Here is a 14,914-nt window from a genome sequence, read left to right as displayed (position 1 = left end):
CTGAAGAGCATGACCAGATTAGTGGTTTCCCCAGGGATGCTGCCTATGCCACACAAAGCTGAACCACTGCAAGTGTTAATCTGTAAATGCAACACTTGGCCCCAGACCTGCAGTGTGGAGGACGGCTTCATCTCTCACAGTCGCTGGATGCTTCATCGTGGCACAGGCCAGCCGCGCAGACATGATGGATTACACCACAGTGAGATGGATACCAGCTGGCTTGGGGCAAGGAGACACAGAGAACTGCAAAAACAGTCAAACTGGAACAGAAGGAGGGGTAGCAATCTGAAGAACATCTGCCTCCTGGTGTAAAAAAAAATGTCAGAGAAGCAGGTAATTACATGGCTGTACCTAAAGGCCAGGAGTATTAAGGACGCAATACAGTAGAAGCAGTAGCAGGTGATTACAATGGAAAAGGACTCACTGACACGTGACTCACAAAGTGGTGACGTTGAATCCAACAGTACTGGCACAGCACTCCGAAGAGAGAGGGAAGGACAGGGAGGACAGAGAAGTTAAAGGGTCATCAGTGTCCTTGTGAACGAGCATTAAGGTGTTTCAGGTGTATCACTGTACTTCTGAAAGACCAGCCAGGGAACAAGAACATAACCTAGAAGAATCAATCTTTAAACAAGTGTTAGGAGTATGCTGCAGTCCATTATAACATCAGTTATAGTGCAGTCTTCTAAAGTGGATTGCAGGATGTGTAAAGGAAGCAGTTATCATGGGAGATTTTCAGTTTGCTCATGTGGATTGGGGAAAATCCCAACAGACATGTCAGTTCCTCAGCTGAGCTGGTAGGCAGAGCTAACGATTACTTCCCTATTCTGAATCAGCACACCTGCAGGGGGGATGGGCATGCTTGTATGAATGTAGTCTTAAAATCAAGATAGAGAATAAAACAGGGGTAGGAGAACCATGAGGGAGCCGTGATCACATGGTGGGTGTGATTTCATGTACATTTTATACCTGAAACTAACCCAGTGGCATCTGGAGCCCTTAAATAAACAATCTGGCCTTGTGCTAACAAACACCTGCAAGTCTACAGAGCTGCTCCAGCCTCTGCTAGATCCTCCTGTATCTCAGATACAATCAGCTCCGGACTGGGAAATCATAAAGTTCTTTTCAAGTCTGTGTGTAGAAGCGTCTCTTGTACCCCTTGTTGTCTCTTTTCTTCGGCCATATTCCAGATGTTCCTGATGTGTGATTACTAATATTCCTCTTTCACAGCACTTCATCAACTCTTTTTTTTTCCTGTAACATCTTGAAATTGTCTGAAAAGTGGAAAAAAGATTTGGACACCACAGAATGCAAAAGACTTGGAAGCTGCAAAAGTGACTTGAACCAAAGTCTTTTCTTTTCTTGTCCTGCCAAGGCGATAAAACTAGAGATTAGCCAAAACCCTTGTGGTAGATGGAATTGGATCTGTGCGGCTCACTGTTAGTGTCGCGCCGGACGCCTAAATATTTCTGATGTCTGCTGTTGGCTTATCTCTCTGTTCTATCAGCCTCGAGGGATAAAACTGAAAGCCATTTGCAATGTTTTTTTTTCTTCCTTCTGGTTTTCACCTGCTGTAGAAATAAATCAAAAGGAATTGAATCGCTCCTCTGTCAGCACAGGTTAGCACTGTCTTGCAGCAGAAAATGAGAAGATTCTCAGTGCGCACACTGCACTGTGCCTGCACTTTGTGCATAGTCCAAGTCTTTCTCCATTGCTTTAATAGTTTCACAATTCCAACAGCACATGCAATAGGTCTTGAAAAATAAAAATCCATGAAGACATGAAGGAAGATAAAGATGAATATAAGGGTGTTACAATATGATATTGTATCAGTTTGAGCCTGAGAAAACATGAGCTGCCTCCTGGCACTTTTGCCAGTTAACACCTAGAATCGTCTGTCTGACTGTTGTGGGACTTCTGCTTGTATCAATAAAAAGGGCCAAGGCTGTGTGCTCAGGACTTCATCTTTCTTTTCTGCAGGCCTGTATAGTACATATAGTACTGTATATACAGTATAGTATAGTACATTTATACAGTACTCTCCTGCAACAGCAATGCCGTGTCAGAGAGGCTTGGGTTGAGCTTAAGAGCTTTGCCAACGACTGGAAGAGGAGAAAGTTACTAAAATAAACAGCAGGAAGTAAAACTGTTTTTATGGACTTTCATATGTTTTTTATAGAAGATACCGTTGTGTCATTAGATTAACAACTTTACAGGTACAAAGCTTGTTTTGGTTTAATATTTAAGGCTTAGACTATTCCTTGAAAGAGAAAACAAAAAACCCAGGAAACAACACAGAGGAACTGTAGATATACTTTAATGAAGAACCGCTGACAGACGTCAGTCATTCCGGGCTCAGAATGTGCTCTGAATCTGCGAGCTCCAGAGGTTATCTCTGTGACACAAGGAAAACTCTGAGGCCTGTGGAGTGTGTTTGATGAGCACTAGACAAAGGAAAACCCTCATGTCACTCAGAACCAAGCTGACAGGTCTGTGTCTCGAGATGACGTGGGGGGACTGAGCGGGAGCTGGTGTGGGCTGTGTAAGATTTATGGAGTCAGACCCCTCCCTGTCATCTTGTCCCCATTTGTCATAGACTCTGCGCGGCTCTCGATCTCCGGCTCCCTGGGCCTTTGGCTTCTCTGGGATTAGAGATATTAAACGAGCAATACCTGCATGTGGTTCTGGAATTGGAATATGCTCGTCTCTGCTGTTCCCGGAAAAGGAAAGGGAGGCCTACGTCATCATATCGTGTCCTTTATTTTAGTCCGGTATGCCTACAAGACTGGAATAAATGCGTCAAGTAGTTTATTTCAGTGATTTTGCTGTAAAAATGTGTGTTCATTAGTTGGACCATTTTTGTGAATAAATGTCAGGTGTTGTGGTGTGCTGAAACTGAGATGGGATGGGGTGTTTTATAAAGGTTTGTGGATGACAAGAATCAACACAACATTCAAATCCAGACCCTCAGCACTAATAATGAATAGTTGTATAACAGACTGACTTAAAAACTGTTATTAAACTGCTAGTACCCACAGTCAAAGAGATTCATGCTCTCTGTAGTCAGATGGATGTATTTGCTCCAGAAAACCTTTAACCTTCAAATGATATCAAAGAATGCTCTTGTGCAATTGTGTGACGTACAGTAGAGCATTATTTTTAAAGAAAAGAAGAAATCTGTTTGCTAAGTTTCTCATTTGCCAGACATTTCTGTTTTTATTTTAGTAGGATGTATTGTTGAAATCTGCATGTGTCAAAAGTGTTTTAGAATAAATTCCTGGTCCTTTTGTATGACTGAGACTGAACAGTACAGCAATTGAAATGAAAGAGTTTTCTTTTCCCTGCTTTCTTCATTGAGGATATTTATCTGTTGCTAGTTTATATTTAGATCCGGGCTTGTGCATCGTGTGGCATGAGGGAAAGAAAATGAATATTAACCTGACATTTTGAAACTGGTGTGTCTCAGATTCAAATATCATTTCACTTGTTTCTCAGGGGGCTGGATGAGGTGGTTTTGAATGTTAATTTCTAGAAATATCACAACTGTTTGTGTATGAATGCTTTGCAGAAAAACATAAATTGCCTTTAAACTATCTTAAAATGGTGGCCTTCTATTTATTTCTTATTTAGCTGGTATGTGTTTCCTTAGAAGCTTCAATACAGTGAGGGACATTTAAATCATAGAAAATATAATATAACTCAACATACAATGCCAGGTGACTGTGAGATGCAGAAATTGTTGTAATTCTGAGATGAAGATTTAAAAGTACAGCCTGCAAGCCCCTGAAACAAAATCAGAAACATAAAACTTGCATTTGTGATCAATGCATAATGATCAACAGGTGGGTTGAAATGATGTTGAAATGACGGGATCTGGCTCAATGGCAGCAAGTGCATGGTTCATGTTGATTTCTTTTGGTTCGTCTTTGAGATGAGGTGGGACTTTATTTTTCATCATGAGGGAATGGAGGTATCTGGCGGACAGCAAGGTCACAGTGCCTGGGTCAACTAAGAGAATTCGGCATTGCTATAAACTTTACCATTGTCCATACCTTCTCATAAAGAACAGGGCTTCGACATCGTGGCTTCGACACCATGGCTGGGCAGTTTGTTCCGTACTCTCGCAACTCTACTGTATGTGTAAAGAAGTTCTTCCTGTTTTCCTGTCTAACCACACTTCCCTATTGTTTCTGTGTCCTTTGGGTCATGACACACCGTTGATTCTGAAGAAACCTTGGAAAAGACTTTGAGAATTCGAATACCTGAATCAGCACTCCCTTTCAGTCTTTGATGTCCACGACTAAAAAGATTCAGCTGTTCGGCTGCCAGTGTAGGACGTTCAATTGAGCAAGTGACTGCAGCCACTGTAGCTGCTTTTCCCTTGACTGATCCCATAGTAGCACTATCATTACTGTAACAGTCACAATACAGCTTTACAGTGACGCCTTCAAGTGGGCTTCTACAGCCATCTGTATACAGAGAGTCTAGGATGAAGGACAGCACACAGCCCTGAGGAGAACCAGTGAAGAACAAACCTACTCTAATGTAAGACCATTTGCCCTCACTCCCTGTGATCTGTTGGATACAATACGAGAGTCTGGATCAAAATGTGAGAGTAATCTCTCCTCTAACAAATGTGGCTGAATTGTGTTAAAGGCTGATGAGAAATCTGTAAATAAAAGCCTTGCATGTGTCTTAGCACCTTCTAGATGTGAAAAGAAGAGATTCAGTAATGTCAGGGAAGCATCTTCGACTCCTCTTTCAGCCCTGTAGGCCAACTGCGTGGGATCCAGTAGAGGCTGCCTGTGTATTCTTTTTACAGTATAGTGTCCTCGTCAGTATACTGCGCCAGCATCTATATCACTCTGCAACTCACAACTGGCAGCCCACTGAAGATCAGCAGGTGTGAGCCTGGTCAGTACCGGGATGGGAGACTCTTGGGAAAACTAAGGCCACTGCTCACCCTGCAGTCCATGTGGGTCCTAATACCCCAGTATAGCGACAGGGACACTATACTGTAAAAAGGCGCCGTCCTTCGAATGAAACGTAAAACCGAGGTCCTGACTCTCTGTGGTCATAAAAATCCCAGGGAGTTTCTTGAAAAGAGTAGGGGTGTTACCCCGGTGTCCTGGCCAAATTTCCCCCGGCCTTTACCAATCATGGCCTCCTGATAATCCCCATCTCTGAACTGCCTTCATCACTCTGTTCTCCTCCCCACTGAGAGCTGATGAGTTTCCATACAATTAAAAATGGTGGCCTTCTATTTATTGCTTACTATCAGAATCTAGAACACTGATATCAAATAGGAAGATGAGAAGTCCTAATGCAGATCCCTGTGGTTCTCCTGTAATTACATCTGTACTGTACTGTGTGTTTTGTTCACAGAGATATGTAGTTTCGGTTGAGATATAGACTGAACAGTGGAAACATCATTGAACTAAGCTATACAGTATTTGAATTTCAGCTGCTTTTAATATACTCTCAAGTTCACCTTGAAAAAGTGGCTGTTGAGTCAAGTGAGTCTTTATTTTTTACATTAAAGGCGAGTGTGGTAGTTTGCAGAGTGTGGAATTTGCTGATTGTAGTTTCAACACTGGATTGTTATTAATGTATTTTCTGTGCATTAGAGACTGTGCTGCGTATACAATGTAAAGGCCATTGTGCTAGAAGCTCTTTAGAGTCAGGGTCTTTCTTGATTTCCAGTCTCCTTAATGACCACTTTCTGAACAGTGTGCAATTTGCATTTCTTTATGTAAAACATACAGTGCTGTGGGGAGCACAACTAGGGAAGTCATTATGTAGATTTACTGTTGTAACTAGTCCTCTGTGTTCCTGCATTTGTGGTAAATAAAAAGCCACAAACCGTAAAATAATACAGTGAATCGCTCCAAAAAAAAAAAACGTCTGCACATAACACGTCTAGCGGATCATCAGAAACATTGTTTTGAATATTTCCCGTTTTGTAGCCCTCGTTCGGCATTTTATTGCATATCATCCGTTTCAGCACCCTGAGTCTGAGATCATTTTATCGATTTAATTCATATTTTAATCTGCATTTTCAGCTCCTAGTTCTGAGATGTCTCAGCGTGGACCCAACAGAGCTCATCCAGGGTTTTAGATTGTAATTTGCACGGAGCTCTGCCTGTGGGGCTGTGACTGAGACAGTGCCATCAGCCGGGAAATTTGTGATCTAATTTAGGGGCAGTGAGGCGTTCAGCCCTCTCTCTGCGGGCCGGAAGCGCCGAGTTCCCTTCCCTCCGTACAACACAGAAAGAAGGTTCGCCGCTTGTGCGATATGTGCTGCGCGGGAGCTGCGTGATTCTGAGAAGAAAAGGACAGCATTTGGAGATGTTTTTGTGCGGCAGAGTAAACCAGGTCTTCGTGCGAGTCAATTACCATTGCAGTGACCGGCTGCCAGCCTCCGCCTGCGCTTGTGGATCATAACACGTCTGCTTTGTGCGTGTGAAAAATCAGGAAATGGGGGAGAAATACTACCAGATGTATATTTGGTGCACTGAAAGAACTCAGCACAGCCTTTTCATATACATATATTTAAAAAATGCACTCTAGCAAAAAACTTTGTGAGATCTCTTGCTTTTCAGTTCCTCCATATTCTACCACCTTCTCATGGAGGCTGAAGGCTTCTCTTCTGGAGACCGCTGTTCACGCACTGAGGTCCAGACCGTGGCAGCAGAGTGTCATGCCCATACCTTCATTGCCCGGTGCTGAAGTTTAAACCGGACAGTAGCCAGGACTGAGGTCATGAAGAAACAAACACTCCACACGGGAAACACGCGTTTATTTCAAAACTCAGCAGCCTGTCCCAGATTCCGATTCACCAGATATGATGTTTAGATGGATCTGGCAATAAAACAATCAGCTTGGTGCATCAATACATACTCTGGTATTCTTTTTTTATAATATCTGAGCCTAAATGTGTGCCTTTACTTCCCCCTGCTGCAATAAATATCCCTAAATAGTACGATTCAGCAGATAGCGCGCTATCATTGAGAATCTTGTCATAATTTTTTATCTTTGCCTGGAGGTTTAAATTGTCCTTTCTGAGCCTCAAATTGACAGTTGACATTCACTGTTGTGCTGTTTTCAGTAGCCAGCGCAATACACTTAATGAATAATTCACATTCACAATCAGATATTGCATCCAACATTCAATTTATGGGTACAGTAATTTATATTATGTGCTTAACTGAAAGTGCAGAGTACAGCAGAGCAGACATAACATAAACTCCTGTGATTTATGATTTACATGTGAAGGACTGTAGAATGGGCACAGCTCCTTAGGAAAGCCACAGTAATAATCCCAGGGACATGAACATCGTGCGTAACAAACCCGTGCCTTTAACTGCCATTGGAGGAGACAGCCAGTGCTCTGACGATATTGTAACCCCAGGAACACAGTTTTGAACTTGCTCTGGCCAGTGCCGGGGGTCCTCTTTAAAGATCAGCCCTCCTCTTCGGAGCTCAAGTACATCATTTTGTTTTATGCTGAAATGTCATAACAATCTATCCCTCGAGTCAGGCTTGGCCTTTAAAACTTCACCTTTGAGTTTCTGGAACCCAGAGGATGAGCGTTGCTTACGGGCTGCATTCAGCGAACCAGGGGCGAACGAGAATGAGCAGCGAGTCTTCGAGGGGTCGGCTTTCAGAGCCCCTGACTGCACAACACCCTGGAGCACAGGGGCACAGGGGCACACGACCACACGGGCACAGACATGCGTGGAAACAAGGCTGTCGATTTCATCAGATGTTCTCGTTTTCTTGTTGGCTGAAGGGGGGTTGGCTGTATTGCCAGGTGTGCAATATCACACATGGCAATACATGCCAGACTTTGTATGCTGTTACAATAGGTTATAGGTTTGTTTGCAACAAGTGACATTATTGGAGCTCGCTCTCTGTAATTTCAGGCCAGGTGACGTTTTTAGAGTCTTTTTACCCGCAGCTTGTAAATTAGCCTTTGTAGTTTGAGAGTAATTGCTCGTAAGGGTACATAGAGAACAGCTTCAAAATCTGCAGGCTGTTGTGCATTTACATATGTCAGCAGTATTCAGAGGACTTTGTCATCATCATTATATGTCTGGTGAGATGCAAATGACACTTAGGAGCTAATTTGACATTATATATATATGGTTTTTTGATTTTTTGTTTTTAGCTCATTCGAATCAAGGGCTCTGTCTGTGACTCACGGCCTGTGCTTGGACTAGAAGTGCTGGTATTGCAGATGACTGTGGCTCCGAAGGCCTACAGTGCCCCCCAGTGGAACACTTGCTGCATTCCTAAGAGATCACCTCTTGCTTGTTTTGTCTTTTGTGTTCGGATATTCCAACCACTGGCCCCAGAATCTTTCACGCCTGGAAACAATCAACAAATTCACGAGGAAAAGGCACTCGCCTTCGAGAAACCCTGCACATCCCTGAGCCTGACAGCCCAAACACCTTCTCCTCCGTCCACAGGGAGGGCGTTTGTGGGCTCATGGCTCGCTCGGGGCCGGGAGGCTTGGCCCTGGCAGACCCAGTCCGGGACACAGGCAGTCTAACAGAAACTGTAGCAAGAAGCAGGAATCCTTTCTGACAGATCTGCCAGTCCTGCAAAAGAAGCAAAGTGTGTTTCTTAAAACACAGCTAATGGCGATGTTTGTGCCCAAAGTGTTTTACAGCCACAGATTTCAACATGAGGATACATCTGTCTCACAGAAGAGGAGTGTGTGTGTGGAGATGAAAGTGTACCATGTGTCTGACCACCACGGAAATAATAATAATAATAATAATAATAATAATAATAATAATAATTTCCTACACTTACATAGCGCTTTTCTGGACACTCCACTCAAAGTGATTTGCAGGTAATGGGGATCCCCTCCACCACCACCAGTGTGCAGCCCCACCTGGATGATGCTCCAGTCCGCTCCCCACACACCAGCTCTCAGTGGGGAGGAGAGCAGAGTGATGAAGCCAGTTCAGAGATGGGGGTTATTAGGAGGCCATGGCTGGTGAAGGCCAGGATACTGGGGTAACACCCCTACTCTTTTCAAGAAACGCCCTGTGATTTTTAATGACCATAGAGAGTCAGGACCTCGGTTTTACATCTCATCCAGAGGATGGCGCCTTTTTACAGTCTAGAGTCCCCGTCACTATACTGGGGCATTAGGACCCACACAGAGCACCTCCTACTGGTCCCACTAACACCTCTTCCAGCAGCAGCCTCAGCTTTCCCAGGAGTATCCCATCCAGGTACTGATCAGGCCTATTGCTGCTGAGCTCCAGTGGGCTGCCAGCGGTGAATTACTGCGCAGCGAGGTAGCAGGTCAGCCCAGTTCTCACATGCTGTGCCGGTGAGGAGAAGGGTCCGTTCGGGACACAGCTGAGTGAGTCCCTCCCAATTAAATGAGCAGCGCGCTGCTTGCGGCTCTTTACAAATCCACCTTGCATCACTGTGATGGAAATAAATCCTCTGGAGATAAAGATTGCATCTGTGAAGGCCCTCTTTTCAGACAATTTCCCAGTGTCTTTTGTGGAAGCAGATGAAATATTCATACATGTAACGAACACTGCCACTCTAATGGGACATTTGCCTTGAATTAGGGAACTGGACCGCAAATCTCCACATAGTAAGAACAGCAGTTTCTTTATTTTTTAAACAAACTGAAACTGAAGACGAAAGGTGGGGGAATTAACCCCCTAAATTTACTGAACAGTGGCAATGAAAGCTGGAGTATGCCGCCAGGTGTTTCTTTATTATTTATCGCACTGAAGCTGTGGTTTACAGGGACCAGGGGTTGTACCTCCTTAGCTTTTATTCAATGGATGTAGTTAACTAACAGATACTGGAATTGCTTGAGAACAGAAAGATTGGAGTCCATGTTCAGTGTAGTCTGCACAACATAAAGAAGCAGTTCTAAAAAAACAAACAGAATTGTAGGCCACAGAGCCACAAATGTGGACTGACAAATAGCGGATCAAGCTCCGATTGCTCTCTGGTGTTTTTCCGAAAATCTAAGTCTAAATGGCTCTCTAAAAGGGTGAAAAACACAGGACTCAACCTGCCCTAGGACTAACTGAAGGTGAATTCTAAGCTGAAAGAAAGGAAGAAAAGAAACAAATAAACAAAAGGGGAGAGTAGGCATTTAGCAAATAAAGGCTATTGTTATCATGTAAATTACTCTGTGGCAGGACAGGCATAAAAATCCCACTGCTACTACCAATGTGCTGCACAATTCCCAAACAATCTGTGGAGCAGGCAGTGGTTTTACTCATTCAGACAGCCTTCCTTCTCAAGCTTTGTTCGTCTTAATCAGAGGAAAACAAGATGGCAGAGTGGTGCCAAAATCCAACAGGCATTTCAAATGCTATCCCACAACTCAGAACAGCAAAAGCAACATAAGTGTCATTCTATTTTCCTTTAGAGGGAGGAAAAAACAAATAGGTACAAGCATTTCTGACTGCCAAGTTCCACGTTGGTGAGCAGTCTCAGTCTACCCAGACAATAAAATTGTTCTAACAAGGAAGTAACAATAGACGAGGCTTGATAGACCAGCACTTTCTGACACTTTTTTCTTGCTTATACATCTCCGAAGTTGGGGTGTTCCCCAGACATGCTGCAGCTGCCTTGTACAATGCCACCATGGGAGCTCCAGTGAACATAATATTTAGAAAAACAATCCTCACCACAACAGTGCGTGTATAATAAGAAGCCACTGTTCTTCTTATCTTTTACAAAAACACAGCAAATCAAGCAGAGCACTTAAATTCTATAAATATATCTGTACTCCTTGGGTGGATGTGAGTTATACAAAACCTCTCCAATCTAAATCTCACACCTTTCCAGTCATAGAGGGCAGTCTACGTTTGTCTAAGAGGCTACCTCACCTAGATGTTATCTCACATTGATTGTGCAGTTTTAAGGTGTTTCCTGGCAACACTTTAACCCCCTGCTGTTTTGATTTTGATAAAGTCGCACTTTAGGTCAGAAGTGCGCTCAGAACTCTGTGGGAAAGGAAGAAAGAGAGGATAAATTCCAGTTATATCACGAAAACACATGAAGAGGATGAAGTAAAGTGTGAATTATAAGTTAACCATTTCTTTGACAGACTGCCGACCTGGAATCAGTGGTATGTTGTGCCAGGTTTCTTCACATCAGACATTCTGGTGATCCAGAGCTGCTCTGTGTTTCCTGCCCATTTCTCGAACACCGCTGTGCTCTGTGGATGGGCTCCGTGGCCACTAGAATCGCCGATCAGCCACGTGACAGAGACGCTCCTGCCTCTGCCATTGCAGCCCCCTCTGGCCAGCTGTGCTGTTGCTGCAGAGGCCTCAACCTGCGAGAGCTCATCCTCGCCGAGAGCCCGCTCTTATACAGCACCGCTGTCAGCTTGCACCGGCTCACTTCAAATCATTTTTCGGCAGGACACAATTCTAGAGTGACAGTGGCATTGTAGGACCCCCGGCTCTGGGTGAATTCTCCAATTCGCCTTCCAGAGGGACCCACCTGCACAGTTAATCCAGGGTTCTCTCCTCCTCTCAGGAGTGTTTTACAGACAAGTCCGTCTTCCACCTGAAAGCAGCAGCCAGCACTAGGCTGAAGGCAGTATCTCACAGACTATTTCATCTGACTTGGAAAAAAACACCAAGCTTTAAAAAACAATAGCAAGTAAACAAGAGAACCGGAACTATGCCAATCCAGTGGTAATTAAAAATATTTCACTGCCCAGTAATTTTTTGACCACATGCCAACTGTCAAAGTGGGTTAATATTTTTGCTTTTCTATAATCCAAGTCCAAATCCTCAGCAGCTGTGGATATCATTTGTCTGGAATGCTGAGCAGCACTTGGGAATGCTTTCCGATGACCTTTTGGCAGGAAATGATAGTGGGAGTGGAGAGTTAATGGTCAGGAATGACGTCGGCACACTCCCTGCTGAATGTCTGTGCATGTGTGCAGAAGGTTTGAGATCACTGTGCGCTTGTTAGTTTTAAAAACTGTTGCTTGTTCTCTCTGTGCTCTTCTAAATGTGCAATGTATAAAGTCGCAGGTTTTGCAGAAAATTATGTAGCAGTATCAGTACTCGTTCTGACTGGCAGGATGAACTGAGATCTTTATTGATATCATTTTTGTGACAGTTTTATTGCTGGTGAAGGGTTCTGCAGTAGCACACGAGTTTTGGAAAGAGGTTAAGTACAGCGGACTTGAAGCCAGTACAATGAATACTGCAGGAAGTCAAGACAAGAGAGCAATTAGTCAGAAGTCATGGTGTGGACATAGTACAGGAAAGGATTTGGGAGAGAACATTCAAAGTGAATGAAAGATCAGTGCTGTTTGCAGGAGGCTTTAATTAAACTACATTAGTACTGCATGCATGTTGGCTGATACTGACAGAAGGATAAAGACAATTGAAACATTATATTGAATTGAATTTTAAAATACAAATTTGGTTGGATGGAAATTGGTTTGTCTTTTTTATTGAATCATGACATGTTTTAAATAATAACGGATATTAAAGCTGTTACCCTGGAGTTCAAATACTTACATTTGCAAAATTAAAATTTGCACTGAAGTCCAGGAAAGAAATTAGCTCCAGACTTTGCCTGTTTGTCTCTGACCCCTTTCTTATCTTTAATCATGACTTTGAATCGTGACCAGGGAGTGTTGTAGCTGATTGCCAGTGGAGCAGCAGGCTCGTGCTTCATAGCAACCAGCTCATGTCGATCTGCACAATTTTGTATCTGAACTATAAGAAAACTGCATGAATATCACCGTGGCTCTGTGGTCTGTGGATGCTGGGTTTGTGTGCCACAGACCTCTCTGGCTGGCATGCACACTCAGAACCTGAACCTCACTCAGAACCTGAACCTCACTCAGAACCTGCACACCGTGCCATAGGTTCGGGTGACTGGGCTGTGCTGCTAGAAGGGACCACGTTCGGGAGTGCGTTGTTAAATGAGATCTTGGGTGGCATCAAAAACTTGTCGCCGAGCAAATTACAGCAGCACTGCCGTTAAATCTGACCCCTTTTCTCTGTCTTTCTGAAAGCAAGCAGGGTTGATTTCATGTGCTGCTGTTTGGAGCATGTTTTGACTGAGCTCATTGTTTATGGATCTGAACACACACTGTATCTGAGTGTGGTGCACACCGCCTTACCTAAAGTGTTATCATCTACGCCTGTACATGTATCTGTCATCACTGTCCTCAGGTTAAATGGGTTTAGCAACACAGATCAGCACCTTAGTACTAAAAAATGCCTATATATCTTTACATTTTAACACTGAAACCTTTGAAGTATTGGCAAATAAAACTGTTACATGTAAAACACATTCTGTAATCAAGAATGGAGCTGTCATTAAATACCCATTACATTTTTAAAAAACTTAAATTTTCATTTAAATTTCATAAAATTTCAGAGGAATTTTAATTATAAAGAATAGTTTTATGGCGTTTTTTTGTCACTGTACTCCACTCAAGGTAGTACTTGGTGTCCAGAATGAATCGCTAAATGAACTCATTAGTGCAAAATGCTGCACAGCTCTTTGTGAGTGTTAATGTTCAGTTGCCTCTGGCTGAATAATTTATTTTGAAGTTTGAGCCAGTGTAGTAGCCTGGTTACAGAATTGTCTCAAAGAATCTGCAGTAAAAAAAATTAATAAGCATCTGAAAACAAATCATGCAGTGTATCACAGCCCATCCTGTGCCCTTATTTGTTGCATTATAGCAATCATTTTTTAATAAAGATTTAACAGTAGGAGGAGAATACCATTAATTCCTCATCTGAAGATTTTATCACATCATTAATATAGAAAGGCAACAGTAATCTAATAGTTTGAATTGTTGTTTGAGAAAAGGAGTATAAATACTGTAGAAACAAGATCTGACACTTTTAATGGAATACTTCACCATTTAATTTTTTAATTTGCTTTGCTGTGCATAATTTGTTTTTCTCCTTTACTCTTCAGTTGTAGCTGATGTTTTGGTGAACACAATGCACAATGCGTGAGGTGATACACAAAAAAGGTGAGAACCTGTTACCTCTTTTCTTTTTAATCTCCAACATTAAAAACTGTAAATTGCTGGGAGCGTTTTTTCCTGCCTCTTTAAAAGTGTTTCATCTTTTCCGTCTCAGTTTGAGATTGGGAGAGTTCTCTTGCTGGATCACAAGCTGTGTCAGTGGCAAAACATTCTTTCATCCATGATTACAAAACTGAAATTGCTAAAAAATCTAAGCCAAGAACTCACTAGGTAGTGGAAAGCCCCAGGTACAGTATTTCTGGGTAGGTTCCTAGCAGCTCTGCAGTCTGTGTAGGTGCGTCGCTTGCTCATTGTTTTGGCGGATTGGCTCAAGCTCTCTCGTGTTGGAAGTTGAAGACCACTTGGGGAAACTCCTTCTGCAGCTGCGAAGGCAGAGCTTCTCTGTAACATCTGAGGGTACTTCTGTCCATTTAAACCTTGTGTGTAACACAGAAGCATCCTTTTGTTTCTCAGCATATTTAATTGAAGGGTGCTAAATTCAGTCTGCTCCGAAACAGTGGTTGTTAATCTTGGGGCTGTGGATCCCAGAGTGGTTGCATCATGATCTTAGGGGGTCATGTGAATTGTGTCTTAAAATAAATAAATCAGTGTAATACTACAATAAATTTTGAGATAAGTGCAATGAAGAGTAATTGTGAAAAACAGCACCACAGTTTTCGTTTTTCGAACCAGTTTTGCTGTCCTGTTCCCAGATGCGCTACCGCTGAAAAGCATCTGCTTGTGCTGGACTTGTTTGTACGAAAGCATTTTATTGATTGGCAGAAATGTGTGGGTATCTGCACCGACGGAGCTTAGCTAATAACTATTCAGATGCAAAATGGTTTGCCCTTTTAACCTACTCAGCAGATATTTTCGGTTGGCAAATGACCTGAATGCAGCACT

This window comes from Atractosteus spatula, chromosome 4 (assembly GCF_055471065.1).
Source record: "Atractosteus spatula isolate fAtrSpa1 chromosome 4, fAtrSpa1.hap1, whole genome shotgun sequence".
Taxonomy (NCBI): domain Eukaryota; kingdom Metazoa; phylum Chordata; class Actinopteri; order Semionotiformes; family Lepisosteidae; genus Atractosteus; species Atractosteus spatula.
The sequence above is the reverse complement of the archived record's forward strand: the minus strand, read 5'-3'. Positions refer to the sequence as shown.